Source organism: Triturus cristatus, chromosome 8, assembly GCF_964204655.1.
Source record: "Triturus cristatus chromosome 8, aTriCri1.1, whole genome shotgun sequence".
NCBI classification, from domain to species: Eukaryota; Metazoa; Chordata; class Amphibia; order Caudata; family Salamandridae; genus Triturus; species Triturus cristatus.
In genome coordinates, this window is record NC_140591.1 from 443,506,272 (window position 1) to 443,523,094 (window position 16,823).

The following is a 16,823-nucleotide window of genomic DNA, read 5'->3' on the forward strand; positions in this document are numbered from 1 at the left end:
CAAACACACAGTCCTGATGGGGTTGCAATGCACGCATGGCAGGGAGCCAGAGAGTCCGTGACACACACATTGGCATACAAATCAAGACACAACGCAGTTGGAGACAAGTGAAAGTGCGGAAACTTTATCAACAAGTGCGAGTCAGTACAGCCAAGAGAAGTGCCACAATATGCAGACAAATGCAGCAGCATGTCTGAATGAGGAACGTAGGAAAGCACCCATGTCCATCTCGGGGGAGTCCCTCACCAACACAAGTCAGTGCAAACCCGCGTTGGTTGTCCGCACCTGGAACATGAGTCCTGGCCAATGCAGCCATGTCCACTGTCGTCTTGGGACATGTGACCATATCCACAACATGCAACCATGTGTCGGGACAAGTGCAATGGCTCACATCCAGTTGTGGCTGCAGGTACCTTGTCACTCATCCATGAACGCGAGTGCAGCTGTGTAGGCCAACATTTCCAATGAGATATCGTCGTCCACCACATCTGACATGTCGTCGACGTAATCCATCAGCTGACCTGGACAGATGTGCTGACTCCAACCACTGGACCCAATGTGCACCAAAGCCCAATCGGATAGTGGCTCAATGTGCTCACTGCACACGACGACTCGTGCAATCTCCCAGGTCCAGTTTCCAGCCTGCATGCCAAACATCCATGGATGCCATAAGCGGTCATCCTGGTCACACTCCTGGTCATGGGCCAACAGGGAGCACACACACATGTCGTAATCCAAGTCAGCTACCGTTACGTTGGAGAGGCAGACATCCATGGATCACTCGAATATGCATGAGCGACAATGCAACACAGGCTGCACGCAGGTGACGTGTGCAAGGCGGAAGCTCAGCCGGTAACTGATCTGCAGCACTGCCAACGGTAGTGACCCCAGTACATGCAGCAGACGTGCACTGTACAGCTCCACGTGACTGGAGTCGAGCATGTGTCTGGGATGGTCTGCCATTGCATCAGTGGCTCTGCTTGAAGCGGCACTGGCTTGCCCTGGGACAGTCCTGTGGATGAAATGGCACAGCTCGGTGCAATGAGCAGTGTCTGTGTGCAATGGGTGCAGGCCTTAGGTGGGGTGGGAGTACATGTGAAGGCCATTTAACGCATGCCAACTAAGACCAAGGACTACTGCGTGTGGGATGTGTACACGTTGGTCTCACGTCAGGCAGTGCGTAGTGTGGGAGTTGCAAGCAAATGCTATCGTATTTGTCTTGGGGTGCTGGGCACATGCAAGTTCCTGCTCGGAGCTGCAGATGTGCTACCGCCTGATAGTACAGACAAAGGACCTTTCATCCCTACAGTAACTTCACCAGCTGCATGCATACAGGAGACGTACAGAGGCCGGTTGTGGGTGTGGTGGGAGTTCTGCAACCCTGGGAATCATGGATGATATGCCCAGCACGATGCACATGAGCGGACTCACTGTGTGTCACGTTGCCACACAGCTGTTCCTCCCTGCCATGGGCACCCACACTTGTGTGCGTTGCACGGTTGCATCACGTGCACTCCTACGGGACACCATTCTAATGCCTGTCCGCGCTTGTCCAGCGCCATGCCAACAACACCGAGACGCTTGCCTTCGAAGGTGTGCGCCCACTTGGGTGTAGGCCAATGGTCTGGACAGGGAGGACACAGGTGTTCAGCCCATGGCTGGCTGGGATCGCGCTGTGAATGAGGCCAGGCAACAGACTCATGCATCCGCAAGACTGATACACATCACACCTGGCATGCATGTGCCAAGACAGACCCCAAGCATCCTAGCGTTCCTACATGTCCCAATACCTGCGGGCCCGCCCTCCTGGTACATGCCACATTGCAACATCGTGTACTGTAGTCCTGGTGGTGACAACAATGCAAAACAGAGACACGCTTACCACACTTCCTGCACCGGGCCAGGTCCGGACCACGCCCTGCCCCCCCCTGTTGAACCAGCACACGCAGCCTGTGCATGCAGGTGGGCAGGTACGGGGCTACATGTCCAGGTTCACTGCCGACGCTGAGGTGACATGGCAACGTCTGCAGAAGACAGCACACTGTGATGTTGCAGGGCCCGTGCCCATCATACTGACCCAATCAACACACGGACACACTTGCTCAGATGGTGTGAATTGCTACGGGCACATGCGCACAGTCACATTTATTATCAGGCACACTTACTGGGTGACACCTGTGTTGGATGTGTGTGGGGTGTGTGCACACCAGCCGGCAAGGGCTGCCTGGTGCAGTCAGAAATCGACAACAGTGTACATCGTAAAGGACACAACCATTCAACCATAAAGGTCCCATGATTTGTGCTGCACAGTTAGTAGCCCCAGATGCACAGCGTCCTGCATGGACCTGCCGCCACGGGCTGCTGATTTGCTGTGCACTGAGGCAGGGTCACGGGTGCATAGCAGGTTCATGGGATGACAAGGGGCCTTGTCGCGGAGTGTCTCAATGGACAGTGGAAGGTATACCCCCAGGGCAGGATGCAGAGGGCAGGCCCACGCTGATACAGTCACTAAGGTGGAGATGAATGGAACAGACACATGTCGGACACCAAGTCCGGTCCAACCAGAGGAAGATGCAGAAACACACCAGGTCATGGGCTCTGACGCCACCAAGGTCCAACCAGATGGTGCCCATGACTCATTGCGCACAGAGTTAGTGGCACCAGTGCTGTTAGGGGATGCCACCTGTGATGAGGCATGTCCAATGTTGTGGATTTCTCCACATCTTACCCAAAACACAGTTCCACATGTGTGACCTACTGGACCGCAGTGTAGGCCTGAGGCAGTGGGCAGCACGGGCCATTTGAGTGTCGCCGGCATAGTTTGGGTTGCCCCACCGTCCTGCGTAGTTCAGGTTCATTGGCATCAAGGGACGCAGACTTGCGATGAATAGGTTTGATGGCACCAGGTCAGTCGTTGACAGTGTTCGGTCACCTCTGTGACTGTGACCCGGCTTTCGTCCAGACTGAGCTGGATCTTCCTCTCACTCCTCTCCGTGCGACCACTGGTGTGGACTCTGCCATTCGTGATTCGCGACTAGGTGCTGGATGTGGGACCTACTGGTCCACAGGGTAGTCCTGGTCCCTCATCCATGTGTCGCCGGCTGGCGTTGAACAGGGTTAGTGACACGACGTGTCGCCGGCTGGCATTGAACAGGGTTAGTCGCACCAGGTGTCGCAAGATGCCCATATGGAACTATGCCTCACTGATCGGGGGGGGGGTCTGGTGCTGTGGCCGCTGCCCCGGCTTTGGGGTCACTGCCATTCAGGACTCAGGACACAGTTTCACATATGGGACCTACTGGGCCGAAGAGGATGCCGGTGTAGTATGTGAATGAGGAAGGAGTAATGTGGGCCAGCGTCGGGGGGGCAGCGATGATCTGCGGAGGCTGCAGAGGTCATGGAACTGGTGCTTGGAGCTTGCACCAGCATGTGGTGGGCCCTCCTTGACACACGCCGGTGTCGGCAGGTGACCAGTGTGGCCTGGCTGCGCAGGGGCGGGCCTGACGGGTTCAGGGTCCAGCAGGCCAGTGCACAGCAGGCCACGGGATCGCAGGCAACTCCACTCATGAGGACGGCGTTGGCCTCATGGCGTGGTGAGAGGCGCCGCCCTGGCAGAGACATTGGGCTCTCCAGAAGAGGACCACGCCCAGGACTATGTGCTTCTTATTCACACCCCTACGCTAGCCTGGCATACACCGGGCCATCCCACTCCGCTCACGCTTATGGGGGGGACATAACAGGCAACATTTCCACGAACTTCCCCACTGGCTGAGGTGACATGGTTGCGTCCACAGTCCACAACACTCCATACACCAGAGGTGTATGTCGCCATAGATACGGGTGTGTTCTGCATACTGCGGTCTGTCCAGCACATCTCTCCCACTCTTGGCATTGTGTACTTTCCCAGTCATGGTTCTCCTTCCTCCTTCACACATGCCTGGTTGCCACCACTCCCCACATTCGGCTAGTGTTTGGCTGAGGTGCCATGCCGTTGATGGCTCATGTTCACGGCTTGCCCAGGTTACCATTGTGAGTTGTTCGGTCATGACTGGTGGGTGGGCATCTTGTTTTGCTTGTTGGTTTTGAATTTGTGACGTGTGCATTGCCAGAGTTGTGAGTTGCATGGTTGTGGAGTTGAGGTGAGTGGGGTGTTCATTTGGAACTTGCCAAGGGGCTGTGCATTTCCTTTTGTGCCATCCTGTGAACGCTGGTTGTTGAAGGACTGTCGGAGGATGGAGGAATAGTGCACATTGGCTGGGTATTTGGAAGCGAGATTGGTGGAAGTTCCACGGTGTTCGGTTGTTGCCTGTGCATTGATGTGAGACGTGTGCTTTCTGTTGCGGTGATTGTGTGCTGTGTCGGCAGGGGGCACAGGTATGACATGTGCGCTGTGGATTGCCCCCAACATGTGCGTGCATCCAGCTATGGCGTATGGTCCTTGCTTGCTGTCCAGAGGATCCTGCGCATTGTGTTGGACGTATAGGGACTGGGGGACCAGGCTGATGGTGATGTCCAGGACAGGTGTGAGGGACTTGGATGTGGCTGGCTGTGTGACTCCTCCGACTCTGGCAGGTGTTGGTTGGGGGTACCAGGAGCCAACAGGTGCAGCACAGCCAGCAGCTTTGTGTGGGGTGGGATGTTGGTTGTCCGCTGTGTTAGTTCCGTCAGCCTGTTGGGCGTTGTTGGTCAGGATGTGTAGGATGGTTGTCCTTTTGGGCCTCCTTTGGGCAATGACATTGTCAGGTGTTGGGTCTGTGTGGCTGGTACGTTTCCTGGGGGCCTGCTGTCTTTGTCTGCGCTGCCTCTGTGGTGGTCCAGGGGGGGTTGTAACGGGTGGGTGTTGGGGTCCTGGGGTTGTGGCGGTGGGTGTTGTGGCCCTCTTGGGTGTCCGGGTCGCATGACCAGTGGCTCCATGGCATCTGTTGGCCTTCCGATGTGGCTGTGGGCTGTGCTCCCTTTTGTGGTGCAGGCTGTGGTCCGACTTTGCACCAGGTCATAGCAGGAGTTATTTTCCTGCTGCTCACGCGCCTTATCACCTGTTTTGTGTTCTTATCGCAGTTCTGGCTGGTCGTTGTGAATGTTGTGGAGTGGTGTTGTCTCGGCTTTGGGCACGGGAACGCCTACTCTGCATCTCATTAGCGATAGTTGCGGAGGTCTTCTGTGGTGGTGTTTTTGCGGCTGCTATCGCGGGTAAACTGATGCTGTGGGCTGTTAACACCAGCTTGTGAATGGGGCGATAAATTTATCGCAACTTTGGCTGCGACAAAGTGCTGTTAACTCAGCGATAGCTCCTTGTGAATATCCCCCTGGGTTTCTTGTTGACATACTTTTTTTAGTTTCATAAATAAAAACATTATGAATGTTTTGCATTTTATTTCAAAATTAGTATTTGTCTGGGGGAAAATGGTAAACAAGTGTAGACTTACATTCAGGGATATCTTTTTATAGATTGTGTATATACGTTTAAAGGATAACTTCAAGAATCAGCAGTATCCTCACACAATTCTTTTGGGATGCACTTAAAAATATTGAAGTTAAGAGAAAACAATATAAATATGTATCAATAATAATATTCAGGTTAATGACTTAGGAAAAATAACAAGTACTATTTGTGTTATTATTACTTCCGTAGATAAATGGCAGTGTACTCTGATGTTGCAGCTGCTTTCAGAAAAGCGTGTGGTCACATTAGAGGTCAGTGTGCCACTTTGCACAAAATGGTAGACGTTGCTTTTGATATAGTGCTTTTAAGTCTAACCACAATTTAAAGTAAAATACGCATACTGACTGACTTTTAAAAAAAGCAAATACATGACTAAGAACATATTAATTGTGATACAAACGTTTGATCATTTTTGGTTGTTGCTGACCTTCCTCAGTAACTTCAGCTGTTATCTTGGTTGTCAACATGTATTTTTACATCATGTTTACTTTTTTCATAATTGTTTCCTCCTTTCTAGTTGTACTTCTTTTTTAGTACTACAAATATTTATAATAGTTAAAGGTAATAGTCTTAAAAAAAATGTGTGATAAGGACGTTCTTGATAAAGACATGCATGGTAAAGTTTTCGTTGTAAAGGCATTTTTAATGATAGTCTATTTGTCTGTGTGATAGAGGCATTGGTTGTAAAATATGCTTGGTAAAGGCATGAGTGGTAAAGGCATGTGTTGTAATGACACAAATTGACTCAGAACATTAGTGGGACCAACCTGCTTCCAGTATCGTACCTTCAGTTCCATGACAGCAGCTACAGTTTCCACTTTAACCTATTGGAGAGGATTTTTACGTAAAAAAATGGCAAAATCCCTTTTTGAACTAGGACTTTTTTGATCTTAGACATCCATATTTTTCGGTGCAACCAATCCACTTGCAGTAGCCAACTAAAGCTCCATATGCTGTCAGCCTCAAATCGATGGTGCCTAGATCCCAGTCTACTGTGACCATTGACCATCATTGGAACTCTGTGCTTTTTGGTTTTATTTCTACTTAAAACTTTTAATATTCATATCTCCGGTTTCCTTATTGGATTTTTGTTGTTTAGATGTCATTTTGTTTATTATATTTTACTATCTTTTTTCTAATTTGGCTGAGACTTATATAGCTTGGTGTTTTAACTTTATTAGTGTTTTGGTGCTACATAAATACTTTACACATTTCTTTAAGATAAGCCTGTCTGCTTTGTGCCATAGCTACCGGGGTTTGAGCTCAGGTTCATGTATAGAGACTTTGATGGTTCACCCAGACAAGCTTTGTGATTGTTGCCTGAGGTGGGCAATAACCCAACCTAAATAAAATTACAATTTCTTACAGTGATTTGTTGTGCTATTCCCTTCAAGCATTATCTGTTCGCAGCTTGTACTAAAGAAATTACTTCTTCTTATTCCAGTTCCATTCATGAGTCAATAAAGCACTCCTGTCTCTACAAGGAATAGTCTCCCTCAAACAGGCCACCTTTGCAAAGCTATCCTCGGAGATTTCAATTTGCAGGCAAGGTTAATAACTTTTATGAACTTGTGAAAAAAAAGCTGACAGACCATTGTAACAGCCCTAAATAATTTTCTCATCGAATTAACATCTCACAACATGAGCCATTTCTGGTCAAAATAGGTCAATGAGTGTCCACCCCTGGTCTAAAATGCTGTTAAAACATCCATGCATTCCCCTCTACAATGTCTGATATGAAAGCTCAATGCAAGTCATGCCCTTTTTATTGTTCATTTCCTGTTATAACGAGGCTTGGATTTCCACTACTTCTGCATTAAAGGATATCACAGCGTACTATAGATGCCATTATATTTCACACTGATGCATTGCAGACGACAATAATGACATTTAAGATCCAGATGCCTCATCTTCCTGTTTGACAATTACATTATTTGTCTCCAGATAGAATGGACAGATAAAAGAATTGAGCATGCTCTCTCCTATGGAGAATAAGCCATGCTTGTGATTTACCCAGAGACAACCAGGCAATTTCATGTCTTACATCTCTGGGCCGGGGAGGTGCTCAATCATTTGCAGAACCGTATATCGTTAGACTTAATGAGCGAGCGATAAAGTTAATTTCATCATTCATCTTGATAAGGTTGACAGTGATCCGTATTTCGCCTAATTGCTTTGAATGTTTAATGAATGTTGTTAATATGCATTAGAAAATAAAAAAGACCAGTGGAATATACCCCCCCCATTCATATTGCGAATCTTCTCAGGAGTAATGGTTTTGTATGTTTTTATTTGTATGCATATTATTAAGTGTTTCCAAGTTCATGATACTGCATTTAATTTCTCTGAGACACGAAGTTCATATACAGTGTAACCAAAATGAGAACAATTAGCATATTGTCAGTGGCGACTGGTGAACTATGAAAGGCTGGTGAACTATGAAAGTAGTGAGGCATAAATAAGTGTAACATAGATCATGTGTGTGTAAGTGAAGGAAAGTAGTCTGACTTCCACGGGGAGATTACTTTTTTTAGGACTGGTGTATTTTGCACCACAATTTTCACATATTATCAGAAATAATAATAGATCCTCATACACATTTGCCATCAAAAGAGTGTTGTGGTGCTATTTGCAGCCTATCTCTCTCTAGGTTTTTCCCCATTCTGCTTCTCTCTTGTTCGTCCCTATCTCTTCACAGCTATAATCTTTTCTGATGTCTGTCTATTCTATGCTTTCTCAGTCAGCCTATTGTATCTTTCCTCTCAGCAGTTTATCTTTCTGCTAAACTTTCTCTCTTTTGTCTGTCTCTTGATCATAACTCTTCTATCCCTCTTTTCTGCAGAACTTTCATTTCTTTCTTGTTTCTTTCCTCAGCTACTGTACCTTCCTTCCTGCAGTGTTTCACTGTTTTGTCTCTGTTATCATTCCTCTCTGCTGTTGTCTGTCTCTCTTGTGCTATTGGTCATCTATGCTGTTTCTCAATATTGCTCTGCTATCCGCAGTCTTTCGTGCTCGGACCATCCTCTTTGCTGTCTCCCCCTCCTATCCATTCTCTCTGCCTTCTATGCTCCTGTCTCCACTCAATCCTTTCTCAATGCAGTCTACCTCTGTGCTGCTCACTAACCTTTCCTCCATTACCATTCCTTCCAGCTGTCGCTCCTCTGCTATTCTTCCTCTGTGAGGTGCTTGATTTCTTAAACAATTATCCCTCAACATCTTCCTGAAGCACCGTAGGGGGCATCCTTGAAGCACTACATGTTTTCACAGTTTGCTGACATTGTCACTTAGTGTGAGTGAAAAACTGTGCGACTCAAATGATGTCTTATTTGTACACGTTATTTAGTGAGTGGTGAACATGGCAAGTAAATGAAAACAGCGACAGAAGAATGAGGGCACATCAAGTGAAAGTTTCACTACCATTCTTCGAACACAAGGTTAACCTCACCAATTAATTCCTCTATTAAGCCTTTTCACCTATTTCACGGCATGTGTTAAAAATACACTAGGACATTCGTTCCATTTCAAGGTGAAGATGTGGAATGATTAATGCTAAAAAAACAATACCACCTGTCAGAATAATATGCTAATCACCTAGCAAAAAAGCCTTTAACTCAGCCAATGAAACCACCTGCCACTGTTATCGAGCATGCGCAGTAAGAAAGCTCATTCTCTGGTTTACTGCTGGCAGGGACCAGTGTTTCAGGCTCCAGAGCCTGTCACATCAGCACGCTCTCTCCTGGGCGCAGGGCACCAGTGTATGGGGACAGGCCTCCCTTCCAAAGGCTACCCTGGGAACACGTGTCCTTACTGAGGAAAGCAGCACATGTCGTCCCCGCACCCATTCACCAGTCATTACCTCTACGTCCCTCGTCCTCGACCCAGTCATCACTAATGAGGTATTCCACTGACAGGAAGCAAAACAGGAAACACTTTTAGGCTCCACCCACCGTCCTGCCAGTGACTATAATTACATAGCCAACAGAAACTTCTTCCTGTTTTGTTTCCTTTCAGTGGACCTGACGGGGGTGCTTGGGTAGGTACTGGGCACTTACCTGCTTCGTGATTGTCCTGTTGTTTCCTCCTTTGCTGGGCTCTGTGGGTGCTCATGGACCTTCGTGGGAGCTGCTTGAGTCGGGACGCCTGGCTTCCTGGATTCTTTCGGGTTCTCGGTTACCGGTACAGCTGGGCTGCGCTGGTTTCTTGGAGTCCTGCTGTCTGGTGAGTTCTCCTCCGGTTCCCCTGGCTGTGGTTCCCGCCATCGGTCGGTGTGTCATTTGGGTCCCGTTGGGGGTGGGGGGGCATAGCACACTCTCCGTGGTTGGAGCGCCCGGGGTGAGCTCCAGGTGCTCCGTTTTCAAAGGTGAGAGTCCAGGTTGGGTTTCGGACGCTCCGTGTGTGGCGCTCCATTCTACTTGTGCTGGTGCCGCCTGGACATTGTGGAGCACCCAGGTTGGGCTCCGGGTGCTCCCTTCTATCTCGTCTGATGCCGCCTGGACATTGTGGAGAGCCCGGTTTGGGCACCGGATGCTCCCTTCTATTTCTTCTGGTGCCATCTGAACTTTGTGGAGCGCCCGGGTTGGGCTCCGGGTGCTCCGCTGCTTGTGGACAGTGCCGGCGCCTGGGTTGGGCTCCAGAGTGCTCCGCAGCATTCGGGCGAGTTTGCCTGCTATTCCCAGCGTCCTCGTGGGTAATGGGCACCGGGGCTGGGCTCAGTGGGGAACGCGGGTGACGGACCGTGTTTCCTGGCTCTCTGCCTGTTTTCAGCCTTCAGCGGCCATGATTGGTGGAGTTTTCTGGCTTTGACTGGCCACGCGCCCTCCCACTTAATTTTGCGTGTTGCACTCAGCTGTTTGGCATGCCGGTTTGATTCGAGGGGCGGTTTCCAGCTTGTTTTTGTTTAAATTGAGGGGGGGTGTCACATTGTGGTTCTGTACCTACGCCTCTGTTGGTTGCGTGATCTGGGTCCTATCTTTGGTGTTTTATTTTGGGGAAACATCAAAAGAAACGAAGGCATGTGTCTCCTGTCTCCTCTTCCTCTTCTCCAGTGGACAGTGGGGATTCTGCCCCTCCTGTGAAGCGGGCCAGGTTGGATGTTGGCAGGTTGATGTGCCTGATTTTCAGATCTGAAATTCTCCAAGAAGTCTGTTGGGGGTCGTTCTGGTGGGGGTGTTGACCTCTATTCGGACATTTCTTCCTCGGACTCTTCTGATGACTCTTCCTTGGGTGCGGTGGATCTGAATGGTAAATATATTTCCAAGGAATTGTTACCTGACATTCTTTCTCCTACGAGGGAATATGGGGTTTCCTGATGATGCTGTGGCCAGCACTTCCCAGGATGCGGTTCTGCTGCAGTTTCGGAAGCCTGTTACTACTTCTCTCTCTATCTATCTCTTTGTGATGGAAGTCCTTTTGAAGGAATGGAAGGATCCTGATCGCATCATGTTGCCTCGCTTTATGTCCAAACTGTATCCTTTGCAGGACATGGAGGATTCGATTCGTGAGTCGGTGCATGTGGATTCCATTGTCACCAGTTTAGTGGGTCGTCCTTCTATGGCGGATGATAATATACTGCGTGATGGTGTGGATAAGAAGATTGACTCTGCGTTGAAGAAATCTTATGCAGGCTCCCACCTTGCTATCCGTTCTGGTGTATTTGGGGCTGATGTCGCACAATCCTTGTTGACTGACTTTAAGACTTTGTTTTCCAGAATGCAGGGGGGGCAGTTGTCCAGACCTGCTGGAATCCATGTAACGTCAAGCCGAATTTCTCTCGGACATTGTCTTTGATTCTGTGCAGGCTTCTGCCTTGTCCTGTGGTTCCACTATTGTCGCTCGGCGGAATCTGTTACTGAACGGTTGGAATATGGATGCCGCTCAGAGATCCATGGCATAGCAGTAGCCGTTTACTGGACCTTATCTTTTTGGGGACGCTCTTCAAGATAAACTTCCCAAAGTGTTCAAAGAGGGGAAGCATTCTTTGTCCTTCCGACATCAGCCTTCTCGTAAGTACTCTTCCTTCTCTCATGCCAAGACCTTCTGCCAGCCTTTGCGGTTTCAGAAGTCTTCCTTCAGGGGCCAGAAAGGAGCTGGTAGGAGTTTCCCCCGAAAGTTCCAGAAGAAATCCCCCCTGGATGCTGGACAAGGTCCGCAGCATTCCTGACTATCCCGCCCCCGGTCAACCAGTGGTTGGTGGGAGGCTGGGGTTGTTCCTTCCTGCTTGACGTCTGACAACCTCCGACCAGTGGGTGCTGGATGTCCTGGACCATGGGTATCGGATCGAGTTTCTGTCTCTTCCTCCACCCTCGGGTGTAGTGTGGACTCCGGCACCCTTGAACCAGTCTCAACGTCATTTATTGTTGGACAGTATTCGGTCTCTACACCTGAAGAAGGCGATTGTGACGGAAGACGGCCCGTACCACCATAGGAGTGGTGATGTAGGGGTAATCAATCAATCAATCAATCAGTGACATTTATAGAGCGCACTACATACCCGTAGGGTCTCAAGGCGCTGGGGGTGGGGGGGTGCCGCTACTGCTCGAACAGCCATGTCTTCAGCTTCTTCCTGAAGGAGAGGTGGTCTTGGGTCAGGCGCAGGTCGGTCGGGAGGGAGTTCCAGGTCTTGGCGGCCAGGTAGGAGAAGGACCTTCCTCCTGTAGTCGCTCTTCGGATGCGGGGGACGGCGGCGAGGGCGAGGTTGGCTGATCGGAGGTGGCGTTTGGGAGCGTAGAAGTTGACTCGGCTGTTGAGGTAGCTCGGGCCTTGGTCGTGTAGGGCTTTGTGTGCGTGGGTGAGGAGGCGGAAGGTGATTCTTTTGTTGACGGGGAGCCAGTGAAGGTCTCTCAGATGTCCGGAGATGTGGCTGGTTCGTGGGATGTCGAGGATGAGTCTGGCTGAGGCGTTCTGGATCCGCTGGAGTCTCTTCTGGAGCTTGGCGGTGGTACCGGCGTAGAGGGCGTTGCCGTAGTCCAGTCGGCTGGTGACGAGGGCCTGGGTGACGGTCCTCCTGGTCTCGGTGGGGATCCACCAGAAGATCTTCCGTAGCATGCGTAGGATTTTGAAGCACGCCGAGGAGACGGCGTTGACTTGCCTGGTCATGGAGAGGGAGGAGTCCAGGATGAAGCCCAGGTTGCGTGCATGGTCAGTCGGTTTGGGTGCGGTGCCCAGGGCGGGAGGCCACCAGGAGTCGTCCCAGGTGGAGGGGGAGGAGCCCAGGATGAGGACCTCCGTCTTGTCCGAGTTCAGCTTCAGGCGACTGGTCGTCATCCACTCGGCTACGTCCTTCATCCCTTCGTGTAGGTTGGCTCTGGCGGCGGCGGGGTCGTTGGTCAGGGAGAGGATCAGCTGGGTGTCGTCGGCGTAGGAGATTATGTTGAGGTTGTGTTGCCGTGCGATGGCCGTTAGGGGGCTCATGTAGACGTTGAAGAGGGTGGGGCTCAGCGAGGATCCTTGAGGGATGCCGCAGATGACATCGGTGGCCTCTGACTTGTACGGTGGTAGACGGACTCTCTGTGTTCTTCCGTCGAGGAAGGAGATGATCCATTCCAGCGCCTTGTCCTGGATTCCGACGTTGCTGAGGCGCTGTACTAGGGTGCGGTGGCAGACAGTGTCGAATGCTGCGGAGAGGTCTAGGAGGATGAGGGCCGCTGTTTCTCCGTTGTCCATCAGGGCTCGAATGTCATCGGTGGCGGCGATGAGGGCGGTCTCGGTGCTGTGATTGGCTCGGAAGCCGGACTGTGAGGGGTCGAGGGATCCATTCGTTTCGAGGAAGGCGGCCATCTGCTTGTTGACAGTCTTCTCGATGACTTTGGCTGGAAACAGGAGGAGCGAGATGGGGCGGTAGTTTTTGAGTTCGGTGGGGTCCGCTGTGGGTTTCTTGAGTAGCGCGCTGAGTTCGGCGTGCTTCCAGCTCTCAGGGAAGGTGGCGGTGTCGAAGGATGTGTTGATGATGTCTCGCAGGTGGAGTGCGATGACAGCGTCAGCCTTGTTGAAGACGTGATGAGGGCAGGGGTCGGTCGGTGATCCGGAGTGGATGGAGTTCATCGTGCGGATGGTGTCTTCGGTGCTGATCGGAGTCCAGGCGTGGAGGGTGGTGGTGAGGGGTGGTTGTTCGGTCTTGGTGTGCGTTGGTTGGTTGCTGAAGCTGTTGTGTATGTCCGCGATCTTGTTGTGGAAGTATGAGGCGAGGGAGTTGCAGAGGTCTTGCGATGGGGTGATGTCGTGGATTCCTGCGCTGGGGTTGGAGAGCTCTTTCACGATGTTGAAGAGTTCCTTGCAGTTGTGTGCGTTGTTGTCCAGCCGGTCCTTGAAAGCAGTTTTCTTGGCGGCGCGGATCAGCTGGTGGTGCTTCCGGGTGGCCAGCTTGAAGGTGGTCCTGTTGTCCGGTGTAGGATCCCTTCTCCAGACTTTCTCGAGGGCTCGGCAGTTCTTCTTGGAGCTCTTGAGTTCGTCGGTGAACCACGGGGCTTTCTTGCTGCCGGGTCTGCTGGGCGGGGTCCTCAGCGGGGCGAGTTCGTCCGCGCAGTTGCTGATCCACTGTGTGAGGTTGTTGGCGGCCTGGCTGGGGTTCGCTGAGCTGGCAGGGGGGTGCTGGCTCAGGGAGGTGGCGAGCTGGTCTGCTGTGATCTTGTTCCAGCTTCTGCGGGCGGCCTGTTGCTGGTGGTGGTGGGTCGTCGTTCTCTTGAAGGTGAAGTGGACGCAGCTGTGGTCCATCCATTGAAGCTCTGTGGCGTGGCTGAAGACGATGTCTTTGCAGGATGAGAAGACGGCGTCGAGTGTGTGTCCGGCGAGGTGGGTGGGGGTGGATACCAGCTGCTTGAGTCCAAGATTGGCGAGGTTGTCGAGCAGGGTGCTGGTGTTGCGGTCGTTGTTGTTCTCCAGGTGGAAGTTGAGGTCCCCCAGGAGGATGTAGTCGGCGGAGGGGAGGGCATGCGGGCTGACGAAGTCGGCGATGTCCTCGCTGAATTGTGTGCGTGGTCCCGGGGGTCGGTAGATCAGGGTGCCTCTGAGGGTGGTGTTTGGGTCGGTGTGGATCTGGAAGTGCAGGTGTTCGGCGGTGGTCAGGGTGTTGTCGGTGCTGGTCGTGAGACGGATGGTGTTCCTGTGGATGATGGCGATGCCTCCTCCCATCTGGTTGGCGTTGCGGTCCCTCCGGACGATCTTGTAGCCCTCCGGGATGGCGATGGCGATGTCGGGAGCTGAAGAGGCGTTCATCCAGGTCTCCGTGAGGAAGGCAACGTCAGGGGCTGTGGTGTCTAGGAGGTTCCAGAGTTCCACGGCGTGTCTGTGGACGGAGCGGGTGTTGAGCAGGATGCACTTGAGATGGGTGCTGCTGGTGTTTGGCTTGGCGGCTGCTGGTGCGAGGCAGGTCTGGATGCAGGAGAACTTGCAGGCGTGGCAGCTGAAAGGTCCGTGGGTGAGTCGTGGTGTGGCTTGGTGGCAGTCTGGGAGTCGGCCGGTGTTGAGTGCGCTGAGGGTGGCGGCAGAGTACGTCAGGCGGGTAGGTCGGGGTCTTCGTGGGCTAGGGGTCCTGGCGCTGGTCGCGATCCGGTCGCGGACGGGCGCAGACGGGCTTACCTTTGGCGCGCCTTCGGCGCACAATCGGCGCGCCCGCTGCGCGTGACCGCTGCGCGTTCGCACGGTCGCCATATAAGGCGAAGTGCGCGGGTGGGCGGGGCAGCTGGGAGGCGGGAGCGGGGAGGGATACAGAAGGAAAAAGGGGCGGGGCTAAGCGGCGGTGGCGGGAAGCGGGGAGGGTGAACGGGGCTCGGCGAGGTAGGTGGGCAGACAGGGAGGAGACAGCGAAACACGGGCACAAATACCAGAAAATTATAACAAAAACACGGGCACGATTACAATGAAAAAGGAGAAGCACAAGGTCACACAGTCAAGGGAATACTATTAACACCAAAACGAGCAGCCGGCAGGCAGGCACGGACCGCGCCTCTCGGAGGAGGGGGCGTGGTCAGCGGCAGCGCGACAGGCAGCGAGGCAGCTAGGCAGGGCAGAGGAGCACACGCAGCAGCTGGTGGCCGTGCGGCGCGGGGGTGTCCCACAAGTGGGTCACACTCACCTGCGTCGCACGGTCGCCATATAAGGCCAAGTGCGTGGGTGGGCGGGGCAGCTGGGAGGCGGGAGCGGGGAGGGATACAGAAGGAAAAAGGGGCGGGGCTAAGCGGCGGTGGCGGGAAGCGGGGAGGGTGAACGGGGCTCGGCGAGGTAGGTGGGCAGACAGGGAGGAGACAGCGAAACACGGGCACAAATACCAGAAAATTATAACAAAAACACGGGCACGATTACAATGAAAAAGGAGAAGCACAAGGTCACACAGTCAAGGGAATACTATTAACACCAAAACGAGCAGCCGGCAGGCAGGCACGGACCGCGCCTCTCGGAGGAGGGGGCGTGGTCAGCGGCAGCGCGACAGGCAGCGAGGCAGCTAGGCAGGGCAGAGGAGCACACGCAGCAGCTGGTGGCCGTGCGGCGCGGGGGTGTCCCACAAGTGGGTATGCGCCGTACCCACGCCCCCAGAGCGTGGGTACGGTCCGTACCACCATTGGAGTGGTGATGGAGGGGTACACGCCATACCCACGCCCCCAGAGCGTGGGTACGGCCCGTACCACCATTGGAGTGGTGATGGAGGGGTACGCGCCATACCCACGCCCCCAGAGTGTGGGTACGGCCTGTACCACCATTGTAGTAGTGACGTAGGGGTACGCGCAACAGAAGTGGATGTGGACGCGTACCCATGACCACGACAATGGTGGTACGGGCCGTACCCACTTTCTGAGGGCGTGGGTACAGCGCGTACCCCTCCATCACCACTCCAATGGTGGTACGGGCTGTACCCACGCTCTGGGGGTGTGGGTATGGCGCGTACCCCTCCATCACCACTCCAATGGTGGTACGGCCTGTACCCACACTCTGGGGGCGTGGGTATGGCACGTACCCCTACATCACCACTCCAATGGTGGTACAGGCCGTACCCACGCCCCCAGAGCGTGGATACGGCCCATACCACCATTGGAGTGTGGATGTAGGGGTACGCATGGTACGGACCGTACACACGCCCCCAGAGAGTGGGTACGGCGCGTACCCCTCCATCACCACTCCAATGGTGGTACGGGCCGTACCCACGCCCCCAGAGTGTGGGTACGGCCCATACCACCATTGGAGTGGTGATGGAGGGGTACGCACCGTACCCACACTCTGGGGGCGTGGGTACGGCACGTACCCCTACATCACCACTCCAATGGTGGTACGGGCCGTACCCACGCCCTCAGAGCGTGGGTACGGCCCGTACCACCATTGGAGTGTGGATGTAGGGGTACGCGTGGTACGGATCGTACACACGCCCCCAGAGCATGGGTACAGCTCGTACACC